Below are 14,296 nucleotides of genomic sequence, written 5' to 3'. Positions count from 1 at the left end.
CTAGAGCTGAAGAAATATAAGTGAGGGCTGATTCCCAAGTAGTAGCTAGCCAAGTACTGGGGCAGTTTGCCACGAAAGGAGAAAGGCTAAAGAAGTATCTCCAACTGGTCTGCAACAAGAGTGACTGATTCCACAACTTCAGCATTCAACAGGTGCTAAGAGGAGAAAATCAGAAGGCAGGCCATCTGGTGAGGGCTGTGTCGGGGCAGGAAGAACTCCCCGTCCAAACACACCATGGTTAGAACTGTCGATGCCCCATCCATCGCGGAGGAAGTGTCTGTTATGATCCCAACACCTCCCAAATAGGCAACAAACATCCATAAATTCCTGCAGGAAGGGTAGCTACCCAGTGACCTGGATGAAGCACAAAAGGTCAGGAACAGGGTGGCCCGGTTCACCCTGCTGGAAGGAGTTCTATACAAAAGAGGTTTCTCTGATTCGCTCCTTAGGTGCCTTTCACCGAACGAAGCCCAATATGTGCTAACAGAGATTCACAAAGGAATATATGGAAGCCATTTGTGAAGGAGGGTGCTAGCAGCAAGAGTAACCTGGGCCGGATACTACTAGCCCCTTTCCTCAAAGATGCGGAAGACTTTGCCAATAAATGCCCAAAGTGTCAGAAGCACGGGTCGATTCCGCATTGCCTAGCGGGGGAGCGAACATCAATCACGACCTTGTGGCCTTTCACCCAATGGGGTTTGGACCTAATTGGCCCGTTCCCAAAGGCAAGGGGAAGAGCCAAGTTTGTCATTATTGCAGTCGACTACTTCACAAAATGGGTCGAAGTGAAGCCTCTCTCGTAAGCATCACCTTCCAAACCATCACAAAATTCTTGCGAAAATCTGTAGTCTGCCGATTCGGCATACCTCAAAGTTTAATATCGGACAACGAAAGACAGTTCGACTGCACACATTACCAGGAATAGACAGGCTGAAGCAACCAATATAGCCCTCATCTCCACCCTCAAGAAAACGATCAGGGTGCACAAATGAGCATGGGTCGAAAAGCTCGTAAGCGTATTATGGGCATATAGACCGCTGTCCGTACCCCCATCGAGGAGGAGACACCCTTCGCCCTCACCTATGGCAGCGAAGCGGTAATTCCCGTGGGAGTCGAAATGCTCACATTTTGTGTCCAACACTTGAACCCAGACACCAACAAAGAAAGGCCAGCCGAGAGCTTGGATGTCCTGGAGGAGAGAAGGGAAGAAGCAGAGGTGCGAACGGTAAGTAACAAGCGAAAGGCAGAACAATACTTCAATAAACAAGTCAAGTCGTGCTCCTTCAAGTAGGTAACTTGGTGCTGCGACAGATTGGAATAACTACCCTAGAAGAATGAAAGTTGGGGCCACGATAGAAAGGCCTGTATGTAGTAACTGCAAACAATCAACCCGGCTCCTATCACTTTCAAAATAGCTAGGAACACGAGCTACTCCACCCCTGGAATGCCGAACACTTGAAGAAGTACTTTGTGTAGAAGTATAAGGCAGCACTTTGTATGAACAACTATGAATGAATGAGAATGCTTGGATGTTCACCTCAAATATCTTATTGTCTATGAACTAAACGAGTCCTTACACTCGCTGCGGGGTAAGGTCCAAAGTCTCCAGACCTGGTATTGATCCCCTATCCAACTAAGCTGAGTCCTTACACTCGCAAGAAGATGGGTCCTTTGAATCGCTAAGCCGAGTCCTTACACTCATAAGAAAACGGGTCCCGTGACCCACTGCGGGATAAGGTCCCAAGTCCCCGAACTGGGTACCGACCCCTTGTCCAACTAAGCCGAATCCTTACACTCACAAGAAGACGGGTCCCTTGACTTGTTGTAGGGTAAGGTCCCAAGTCCCCATACTTGGTACTGACCCCCCGTCCAACTAAGCTGAGTCCTTACACTCGCTAGAACACAGGTCCCTCGACTCGCTGTGGGGTAAATTCCCAAGTCCCTAGACTGAGTATCGACTCCTCATCCAACTAAGCCTAGTCCTTACACTTACAAGAAGACGGGTCCCTTGACTCTCTAAGCCAAGTCCTTACACTCGCAAGAAGACGGGTCCTTCGACGCCTCGTCCAACTAAGCCTCGTCCTTACACTCTCAAGGTGTCGGGGAGGAAACTCCGGCTTCCTGAAGTTCTTAATGTAAGCTTGTGCCTTGGTGTTCAGGGGAAGGGAAGTCAGGTCCAAAGCACGTAAGTCCAACCCATTCTATTTGAGAATAACTATCTAATCACATTCTATCTTATTTCAATATTTAAAATATTTATTTAAATATAAATATTTTTTAAATTCTCTTTCATACTTTTTTTTATCTAATCCCTACCAGTTATTACAACTTTTTCAAATTTTTGTATAAAATATAATTTTTTTTTAAATTCTAAAATATAATAATAAGAAAAATTATATTTTAATAATATTTTAACTTTATAATATTTTTATTCAACTTTCTCTCCTTCTCATTTCATAAAATTCCTTAAAAATACTAACTCAAACTATTTCACTATTATTTATAAACATTTCACTACTATTTATAGATTTTTCATCTCATCTCATCTTATCTTATTTACTATAAAAACTAAGCTTATATATACAAGGGCGGAATTAGGATTTGGTGCATGGGGGGCGATTAGCAAAGTATATCGTATGTACGTAGGGATGAATGGTAACCAACATTTAAGGTAGCAAAGTATGTTACCAACATTTAACATTAACTATATAAGGTAGTTATCTAGGGATAACTAAATTATTCAAACCGCCAATTTGAACCTCTCACTTGAGCTCCATCGGACTTAAGTAAACGATAAAAATTAAGATAGAAATATGCATGTGAGACTTGTTGAAACAAACGATAACAATTAAGTAAACAAACGATAAAAATTAGCTATATAGTTTTATGTTTGCCTTCACTCATAATTGTTAATTTGATGGTAGTATATATGTACTTACTAACAAAACTAATCCAAATTAATAAATTAGCTAATGGAAGACTTGAAAATAAAAGTGTAAATAAATAGGAAAAATGAGGTTGTAGATTTACCAAATAGCTTATAAAAATATACTAAGATATTTTCTTGCTTCTTAGGGGATGTGAAAAAAAAAATGAGAATGTGAGATTTTATTAATGACAAAAAATAGGTGTGAGTATGAAAAATTGTTGAAAAACTAAAAGAAACCTAGACAACTACTAAGTACCTAGTAAGATTTTTGAATTTTTTTTTTTTTTTTGGGGGGGGGGGGGTTAGGAGGGGCGGGCGGAAATTATCTTTATATTAGGACATTTTTAAAAAATATATACTAAAACAAGTTTTTAAAAAATTTTGGGGGACTATCCATCAATGTAGGTCTGCCCCTGCTTATATACCAATTTAGTTGCAAGTTAACGATGTAAACACTTGGTGCCAAATTTGTGCAGTACGTATGATGAAGTCACTATTTTTTTTAATTTTATAGCCAGAGGTAGATTTGAATAGTTTATTTTATTTTTTTCCTTGTCCACGTTTGGGTAAATCTCATTTAATTAATGGGTCAAATACATAAAATATTTAAACAAGTAAATAAAATATAGAGCTAAGATTCATTTATCAAAAGTTTAAATTGAAAATAAGGTGTTATGGATGTGTTTCACCGCCACCACCTCGCGATTACCTGCAACCAAAATGTGGAGAGCACAAGGGTCCGAGGAAACTCCTTTGATGCCTAAGTCAGTAATTTGAGAATAACAATAATAATAACAATTATTCGATCCCTTTACTTACCTGGGTTTGTCCTTTATATGGAGCTTCATGAGCTATCTAGGGCCTAGGTCCATCTTAAGGGCTAACTGGTCGGGATGTCCTCTCCAGTTATTCTACGAAGTCTCATTGTGCATGGCATGATGGGACTTAATTATTAGGTGTCATTTCTTTCTTCAAGGCGTGTCAGTACGCCGCTTCATTTCATCTTCTTGGGCACGTCAACCGTCACTTCATTTCAACTCATATTTATTGCCCATTTTTCCTATTCTTTTGGTCTTTTATCATGTTTCTTACTCTTGTTTTTTTTTTTCTTTCCCTGAGTTCTTGGATTTCTCTTCTATGGGTTCTTGCATTCCCCTTCCCTCTATGGGTTCTTGCGTCTAATGTTTCTTGTGATTTCTTTCAATCCTTCCATGGCTTTCTCTTCTTCCAAAGGTAAGGCAGTTGCTACTCTGGACTCCTCTCCACCCCGTGACTCCCCTCCCCAACTCGTTGTTGTCCACCAGCTTCCATTTTTGCTGGTTCTCGCTAGTCCTCCGTTGCCACTTCGCGTGAGTTGGAGAATGCCCAGAATAATTTCAACATCCCTGATTCCGTTAGGTTGAAAGCTCCATCTCCTAACCAGAAACCTATCGATGCCAAAGGTATGGCTACCTCTGTTGCCCTTTATCTTGCTATGTTCACCATGGAGCTTCGACTGCCTTTTGTGCGCCCTGTTTGCAACATGTTAGAAGTCTTAGGGCTTGCTCCAGCTCAGTTGGTGCCCAACGCTAGGAGGATCTTGATGGCTTGCTGCGTCTTGTGGCAACGGGTGCTGAAACCCATGGGTGATGAGTACCCAGACCTAACAGCCCATGAGTTTTTGTCCCTTCATGAGTTTAGGCATCTGGATGGTAATCTCTGCAGTTTGAGAGCCCGTCAGGCCTTGGTTGATTTAGAGCATAAGTACTCTCATGCGAAGGAATGAACCAATAAAATTTTCCTTATTGCTGCTGGCTCTAACTGGAAATTTATCGCCGATGAAGTTCCTAATCGGGAATTTTCCATTAAGGGATGATGGTCTCTTGTCCCCGATGGGGATGACTATGAAGTGATTCTTTCCCCTCGTGAGGAGGCCTGTGTTAGGCTAGTGGAGTCTTGGGCTCAAGCTCACCCCAAATTGTGCCTCTCGGATGCGCTTTTAACCCCTAGTAATATTGAGAGGTTCATGATGGTTTCCAGTCGGGCCCATATTTTAAGGCGTGAGGTTTTGGGTGCCCCCGCTGGTGAGAGACTTGAAAAAGAAGAAACGCCCTGTGAAGGCGGGAAGAAACAAATAAATGTTAAAAAGGCTTGTGTCTCACCTCGCTCCAATGAGTTTATTTCATCCAAAGGTGGTGCTCTACTTCCCTCGGTGGTGGGTGGAGGTACAAAATTGGTACCTCCTAAAAAATAGAGTGGGGCCAAGCTGAGTTCTTCTCAGGAGTTACTGAGTTAAACTGCATCCCAGAAAGGTGGGAGCACCAAGGTGGCCACTTCTTAGGAGAAACTAAGTGTTATGGCCGACTCTATGGATCCACTACCTCTTTCTTTGGATGACCTCATGTTGCAAGCTGAGGAAGACCGCGATAGTATACTCCCCATAGAGGCGGCCGCCGAAGCTATTGTGCAGCCTTTGACAGCTCTGACTGATGATTCCCAACAGCAGTGTGATGTTACTCTAGTGGAAGAGGACATTCTTGTTTTGAATCCCGTCCTCCATGCAACGCCATCTTCCACTCCTATGAGCTTCCCGCCCTTTGAAGCTTCTACGCCTCTACTGACCTCGCCCCCGCCAATCATTTTTGTGCCTTCTAACGCTCCTTCAGATCTACCTCAATTGGAGGGGGGCGAAGAGGGGAGTGCTCACAAGTTAGTTTGTGGCGCTTAGTTCCCGCTTGCCTCAACGACTTCGAGTGGGGTTACTTCGGATTTGCCCTTTGTTTTTCCAACCCTCTCCCTCGCTAGTGGTAGCAGGGTTTCGATTCCTTCGCCGCCTTTTAGTGTTTCTCCTAGAGGAAGTGGCAAAGCATCTTTGACAACTCCTAAAGAGAATCTCAGGATTGATCAGGCTGTACCCCACTAGGATGAAACTAGTGAGATGGGGAAGGCCAAAAACTGCTCTGGCCCTCCTGTTGAAGCATCTGTTTCCTGTCCTTTGTTCGTCGTTATTGAAGCCGCCTTCCCCAAGGAGTTTTTGCTAATGTCTCCTCGCAGGCTATCAACCCAAGAGGCTCCTCTAGCTCCGATCCGGTGGCTTCCCCGACCTCCCTACATCCTCGCCGAGCAGAGGTCATCAATGCCCTTATTCAACAACTTCGTAGTGTTTTTGCGCCGGTATTGTTACATTCTTCTTAATTCTTTGGTCAATAATTCCAAAGAACATATTTGTAATCCTTCATTTCTTTCTCTTCTCTTTTTTTTTTAGGGGGTTGATCATCTTGCTACTGACCTGGTGGATGATTGGATGCATTTGGAGGGCAAGAAAAACCAACTGGCCAACAAGTTAGCTCTCTTTGAGGCTCGCTCCTATATATTCTTTTGATGACGAGTTGGCTACCCTTCGGGCCCAAGTTGCTTTACTCCAGGAAGAGCTGGTGACTTCTGCTACAAATGCTGACCACTACCGTCAGGATGTGGTAGCAATTGGGAAAGAACGAGATGACCTTGGTACTCGCCTAAATGAACAGAGGGAGCTGTGTGGGAGAAGGACAACTTAGTTGCCCAGGCAAAGGCTTTTAAGAAAGAATGTGATGAGTAGGCTACTCAGGTGGAGCGTGTTTTGAAAGAGTGGGATGGCTTCGCCACCAGCTTTGATTGTGCGAACTTAGAAATAGAAGGATTGGCTAAGTCCAAATCCAAATATGCTTCTCGCCTGGCCTCTCTTGGAGATGAAAAAAGGGAGTTGGTTATAAAGCTGGGGGCGGCTGAAGGGATGAAAGCTGAAGCCGAGAAAAACTTGGCTGAGGTGAAGGGTCTTCTTAAAGACAGTGATCTTCAATAAATTCAACTTGGCGAAGTTGTTAAATTTGCCAAGAAAATAATTTCTATCCTAGAACGACGATTGGCTGAGATAGGGTCTACCTTGAAGAACTCTCAGGACGACCTTAATCGGGTCCTTCCCTAGTTGGCTGTTGCCCCCAAGATTCGATTACAAGCCTGGGGTATAGGCTTCAAGTTCGGGATAAAACAACTTCTTGAGCTTCTCCTTTGGGAACACACGAAGAACCTGCATACCTTGGAGTGGAAGTCTATTTGGGCTAGTGAGGTTGCCTTTTAGTCGGGCTGAGATACTTGACACTTTTCGCTGCCCATCTTGACGGTTGCTTAGCTTGGAGCCTTCTCATTCCACTCGGGTTTCCTTTTTTTTTTTTTTTTTTTTTTTTTTTTAAGGCTTGTAAGTGACTGAACTTTGATAGTTGGTTTTTTCATTTGGACTTTCGTAAGTCGTTTTTGTGGCCTTTGAACTTTGTTTGTTGGCTATGAAGTATTCGTTGCTGCTCCTACATCATCATATCAACTCATGTTATTAATACCTTATGTATTAACCTTATGTTGTTCATGATTTCAAGTGTCACGTCGCCCATTGGCAAGAGGTTCTCTTGACCTCCTTTAACCCTTTAGGGCTAGTGGGAGAGATCATATTGCCCGCTAGCGAGAAAGTGTTAAACAGGTGATTTCCTCGACCTTTTTAACCTTTTTGTTTTTAGGTTCGTGGGAGAGTTCATCGGTCATGTCGCCTTTTGGCGAGAAAGTATTAATCGGGAGATTTCCTCAACCTTTCTAACCTTTAAGTTTTTAGGTTCGTGGGAGAGTTTATCGGTCATGTCGCCTTTCGGCGTGAAGGTGTTAATGAGAGAGTTCCTCGACCGTTTTAACCTTTATGTTTATAGGCTCGTGGGAGAGCTCATCGACCACGTTGCCTTTGGCATGAAGGTGTTAACAGGAAATTTCCTCGACCGTTTTGACCTTTATGGTTCTAGGCTCGTGGGAGAGTTCCTCGACCACGTTGCCTTTTGGTGTGAAGGTGTTAATGAGAGATTTCCTCAGCCGCTTTAACTTTTAAGTTTTTAGGCTCGTGGGAGAGTTCCTTGATCGAGTCGTCTTTTGGCATGAATGTGTTAATGGGAGAGTTCCTCAACCGTCTTAACCTTTAAGTTTTTAGGCTCATGGGAGAGTTCCTCGACCACGTCGCCTTTCGGCATGAAGGTGTTAACGGGGAGAGTTCCTCGTTCGTTTTAACCTTTAAGTTTTTAGGCTCATGGGAAAGTTCCTCGACCACGTCGCCTTTTGGCGTGAAGGTGTTTGATCGGTGCAACACTGGAAGTGCACAGTATCGTAATTTTGTAGTAAAGTGATGAGAAAAGTATCATCCTCAGGGATTGGTAACTTACTTTTAAAAAATACCAAAATTATACTAATCTCGACTTTATTTAGAAAATTTACCAAGATTTTTGTAATTACAATTTAAAATAAAATTAATTCAAAGAAAATACTCAATGGAAAATAAAGATGTTCGAAAATCAAATTAATGGGCAAGAAAACTTCTAGGAAATCGATGTCACCTAATCCCTCATTATGCTTTACTCATCTAAATAATTGAATTTAATGCTCTTTGTTTGTTAGCAAATCTCCAATTCATCCAAAAGCCTCTTTCGATAGTCAATTGGAAATATTCTTATTCATCATTTTACACAAAAGTATGCAAATTAATAAAGCAAGAAAGCAATAAGACTAATGATTTTAATACGACATAGGTTTATACAAGTCTTTTGATCTGTATATTTACCTATGCCGAAATATCCAATATCTATCTTATAATTCCCTCATTCGATAGCAAATCAGAAGATCAAAATCGTATAATTAATGGCCAGTTAATTAGAAGCAATAAGGTCAGAATAAATCAGATAAACATAAAAGAGAAAATTACTTCAAATTAACATAGAAAAGTTTATGTTAAAAGTTAAATTCAATATAAACGAATTCACCATAATTTTTCTAAAAGAAGAATAGAAAGAAATGAACACTGAAAAATTACTCTTCGCAATCCCAGCTAGCCTCTCAGTCGCAGCAACGTCTTCTGTGCATGTATATCCAAGAAGAGAGATGCTCCTCGTCCTAACTCTGTTTCTTTTTTTTTTTTTTTCGTACGTTATGTTCCTCTTTATCGAAAACGACCCAATCCCAATCTTCTTTCGTCCGCATAGCAAAAGCCAAGAGAAGCTCGTATCCCATGCATGCAAGCGTCTAGCGATGGGAAACCACTTGAGTTTGTGTATATCCGTTCAAGAGCCCAGAAAATCCTAGCCTTGCATCTCGCATGCAAATGATGAAGGCCCGCGTAGCACGTTGATTCCTTCCAGCATCCAAGAGTCCAGCTAAAGCTTGCTTCCTTCACCGTATTGCATGCCAAGTCAAACTGAAAGAGGGCCCCAGCTTGAACTCCTTCAAATATGTTTATTCGTAAAAACCAGGAGGAACCCGCGTGTATCTAGCTTAAATTCAGAATACAGCTTATGTCTCTCGTGTCCCACTGCTACATGCGTTTTTCTCTTTTATCTAGCAGTTCTTATATTCAAATAACATCTTCATTTAAATGAGAGAGTTCCTAGACGGTAGGCTTATAAAATTGGGTCTTCATTTTCTTCAAATCTGAAATAAATTTAAATGATGACAATGAAGCCTAAAATCAACAAAAATAAATAAAATTAGACTAAAGTTTAAAGTTAAGAAGTGATAAAATGTACTAAATTATGCAAGTCATCAAACACCCCCAAACTTACAACTTTGTTTGTCCTCAAGCAAAACTAAAATAAAATAAAAGACCACTATAGAATATCAACTAGACTCTATAGAGAAGTTTCATCACTCACCAAGCCATGATCTGAATTTAGATTTTATCACTATTATCTTACTCTTTTAACATTAAGGATAGAAGAAAATTAATAACAAATTTAGCAATTTGTCAAGCAAGAGTTAAGCGTTTACTTCAACCTAAAGCTAAGACCTTGAGTGTGTGTGTGAGATAGTCGATTTAACTCCAAAACACCTGCAAACTTAGATAAAAGTAGAACAACTAAAATCAAAAGAATTCTCTGAAAACTTAACTCCATAAGTCCAATTTTCAGAAATCCTCTCCACTAATGTAGTCAAACACCAAAATTTGAGATTAAAATATCTTTAATCAGGTTGTAATGATAGGCCACAAGGTGAGGGCTAAGAAAAAAATGGATATGGGAAATCAAAGCAAACTGGGAAAATATTTGGTAGCAAGAACAATAAAAGAGATATCCACAGGATTCAAATCATAACTCTTCCTCGACTATATGCTCATACTTTGATATTATTGTTTCTGTAATCAATGACGCAATACCAACTATGCCTTCAACAAAATCTGAAGTGATTTGCACTCCACTTATTAAGTTTTCTCTATTTTTTTCTTCCATGATGGATAAATCACCTCTGAAACCCAGCAATAATATTTTTTTTTCCTTTTTCAGCCTTCCATCTTTTTCGTTCAGCCACCTCAATTCTTGTAGCCTTTTCAAATCTTCAACCACTTCAACCTTTTTTTTTTCTCTCTTTTTTTGTTCATACTTTGATCAAATAGAGCATAATTTCCTTTGAACTAACTACTCTTTAAATGTAGATTTCCACCAAAGTATTTTCTCAAACAGTAAAAGGTAAATCATGGTTTTTCAAGTTTAGAACAGGAATGGTTTATGTAGTTAAAAAAACAAATAAAGGTTTATGTAAAATAAGGCTCAATGGGGTTGACTATGGAAATACACTATGTAATGATGGCATGATAATTAGGACGGTTGGGAAAACTTTTTGGTTATGACAAAAAAAATGCCTAGATCATTTCTCTAAGATTTGGTATCAATTAGGATTTCGCCTCAAGGATCCATTAACAGATTCTAGAGCAAAGCAAGATTGAACTTTCCTCACCTAGTTAATTCAACTCATTCTCTTCATAAGCAAAATGGAATAAAGAAAAAATGACTATGCGCTCAATTATGTTCAAAGACAAAGATTTAAATCAAAGTACCCACAAAACTCTGCCTGACATAAAAGAAAGTTTTGAAAATTTTTCTCAATCACATCCTCAATCACAAATTTCAAAGTCATAGAGAATTCCATCATACTCAAATGCATGCATGGAAAGAGAATCCAACAACTCAAGACATCTAGAATCACAAGAAAAATAAAATATATAGCAAACAAGAAGACCAAATGACTATAGGAGTTTACACCCCCAAACTTAAACTAAACAATGTCCTCATTATATTGTAAAAGTGAGAAAGATTGAAGAAATGAAAGGAACTTTCCTGGTTTCATGGTGAATCAGCCGTAATTTATAATTTTCAGCTCTTTATTCATGCTAAATAAACTTGCATCAAAATCCAAATTATTCAAAAAAAATAATAATAATAAAAATGAAAAGAATAAAAGAAAGTTCTATGGGCTGCCTCCCATAAGCGCTTGTTTTAAAGTCTACAGCCAGAGTTTTCAATCTTCATCAATTAGAATCTCCAAGAGAAATAAATGCATAGTTCCTCTCCACTTGTTCTCCATAATAGAGCTTCAATCTCTGACCGTTAACTCTGAATATATTCTCTGCCTTGTCCTTCAAGTCCATTGATCCAAAAGAGGAAACTTTGTCAATTGTATAAGGACCTATCTATCTTGATTTTAACTTGCTCAAGAAGAGATTGAGTCATGAAATGAAGATTAAAACCTGCTGTCCTGGAACAAACTCACGCCTGAGAATCTGCTTGTCATGCCACTTTTTCGTCTGTTCTTTGTACATTTTTGCATTTTCATAAGCACCATTCTGGAATTCATCCATCTCATTCAATTGAAGAAGTCGCTTTTCCCCTACTGCCTTCAAATCAAAATTAAACTTTCTTACACCCTAATAAGCTTTATGCTTCAACTCAACAGGGAGAGACACGCCTTTCTAAAACACTAATCAGTAAGGAGACATCCCGATGGTGTTTTAAAAGCTGTACGATATGCCCACAAAGTATCATCAAGCTTCTTTGCCCAATCCTTTCTATTGGTGTTGACTATCTTATCAAGGATGTTCTTTATTTCTCAATTTAAAATTTCAGCTTGGCCAATAATTTGAGGATAGTAGGCAAGTGCTATCTTGTGCTTCACACCATATTTAGAAAGAAGGTTGTCAAACAACTTGTTGCAAAAGTGGGTCCCTTCGTCATTAATAATAGCTCGTGGTGTGCAAAATCTTGTGAATATATTCTTAAGCAGAAATTTAAGCACTACATTTGCATCATTTGTTGTTGTAGCAATTGCTTCCACCCATTTTAACACATAATCAGCTGCTAACAAGATATAAACAAAGCCAAAAGAAGGAGGAAAATGACCCATAAAATAAATTCTCCAAACATCAAATAACTCAACCTCCAAGATGTTTTTTAATGGTAACTCTTGACGCCTTAAAATATTTCCCATACTGATAGGAACCAAGGTGGGCCTACTCTTAAAGATCCTTTGCAAGTTCCAGATGGGCCAATTACAAGATCAAGGGCCAAGAAGATCAAGGAAGCAATGCAAGGATTGGTGCAATCCACTTGGGATGAAGCCAGCAAGAGCCCAACACTGAAGATGGGTCTGAAAGAAGAAGAACCAACTTTGATCTACTTTATTCAAGCTGTGGAAGACATGACTTAGAGATACGGCCTATTGTTATTGGAGGCTTCTAATTTGGTTAAATGATTTATTTTATTAGTTTAGAATAAGTGGGCTTGAAGATGCTTGGCTCACATGTCTTATTTCTTATGAACTATGTTTTTGGGAAGGCCTTGTATTTTCGCCAAGGGCTTATTTGGAAAGTTACATTTTAGGAACTAGGGTTTCATCAATTTATTGTAGGGGTTACTGTAGCCGCGGGTATTGTAGCCGGTACTGTTCATCAAGGGTAATTTTGGGTAAAAGAGGCTTTATTTTGGCTAGGGTTTTGATTAGGTTTGGGTTTAAAAACTCTTTGTAGCCTCATTTGAGAGATTAGACAATATTAAATTTTATTTGTGAGTTGAGTTTTCTCCTCTTGTTCTTGATTGAACTCTTGAACTTATCAAAGGTAAATCACAACCTTTGTGGCGTTCCTCCTTTGTAATCTGGGTTCTTGAGACGGGTTCTTCAACGGGTCTAGATTTTAATATAATCTAGGTTCTTGAAACGGGTTCTCATCGGGTCTAGATTCTCCATCCTTGACTTGATTTTTGGCTTTCTTGGAGAGTTTTCAAATTGATTGTGGGTTCAAGGGAATTCATTCACACGGGTTCATATCACATACGTTGGCTCCAGTCACAAGTTTTCACCAAAGTATAACTATCACGAAAAATAGAAGGCCAAAAGAAACCACTTTGAAGTACCTTAGCTGTTGTTCGTATTGCTCCAAAGTGTCCTCCATATGATGAGGAATGGCGATGATGGAGAATGGCTTGCATTTCTTCTTCTGGTACACATCTTCGGATGATTTGATCAATGCATCTTTTGAACAGCAAAGGCTCATTCCAAAGATAATATTTCGTATCATGTAGAAACTTCTTATGTTGGTGATAAGTGAGATCTAGTGGCAATACTTACAAGCTAGGTAGTTTACAATATGATCATACCAAGGAAGCTTGATCTCACATGCAAACAACTGCTCATCAGGGAATGCTTCTTGGATCACTGAATCTGGTCTTACTTCCTCTTTCTCCAACCGAGAGAGGTGATCAACAACTGAATTTTCACTTCCTTTCTTATCTCGAACCTCCAAATCAAACTCTTGAAGAAGTAGGATCCAACGAATCAGTGTAGGCTTAGCATCATTCTTGCCAAACAAATAACGAAGTGCTACATGATCAGTGAACACTATCACCTTTGTACCAATGAGGTAAGACTGAAATTTGTCAAAAGCAAACACCGCAGCCAGCATCTCCTTCTCAGTTGTTGTATAATTTAATTGAGCTTCATTCAAAGTCCGACTTAGATAATAAATGGCCTTGAATCGTTTGTCTCGCATTTGTCCTAATACTGCTCCAATTGTAAAGTCACTTGCATCACACATGACTTCAAAAGGTTGACTCCAATTAGGTACAATCTGATGTTGAAACCAGTTTCTCCTTAATTGCATTAAAGGCCTACAAACAAACATCATCAAAGTCAAATGTAGAATTTTTTTCAAGAAAATTACATAGAAGTTTAGAAAAATCCTTTATAAATCTTCTATAAAATCACGCATGTCCCAAAAAGCTTCTGATTCCCTTCACATTCTTTGGAGGTGATAGTTTTTTTTATGGTTGCAATTTTAGCTCGATCAACCTCAATTCCTTTAGATGACACTCTATGGCCAAGCATGATCCATTCTTGAGCCATGAAATGACACTTCTCCCAGTTTAGGACTAGATTTTTATCTTCACATCTCTGTAAAACAAGAGCTAAATTATGCAAACAATGATCAAAAGGTGTACCAAAAACTAAAAGTCATTCATGAAAATTTCCATTATATCTTCCACCATATCAGAAAAGATAGCCATT

This window comes from Juglans microcarpa x Juglans regia, chromosome 3S (genome assembly GCF_004785595.1).
Source record: "Juglans microcarpa x Juglans regia isolate MS1-56 chromosome 3S, Jm3101_v1.0, whole genome shotgun sequence".
In the NCBI taxonomy this organism is placed as follows: Eukaryota; Viridiplantae; Streptophyta; class Magnoliopsida; order Fagales; family Juglandaceae; genus Juglans; species Juglans microcarpa x Juglans regia.
Note: the sequence above shows the minus strand (reverse complement) of the source record.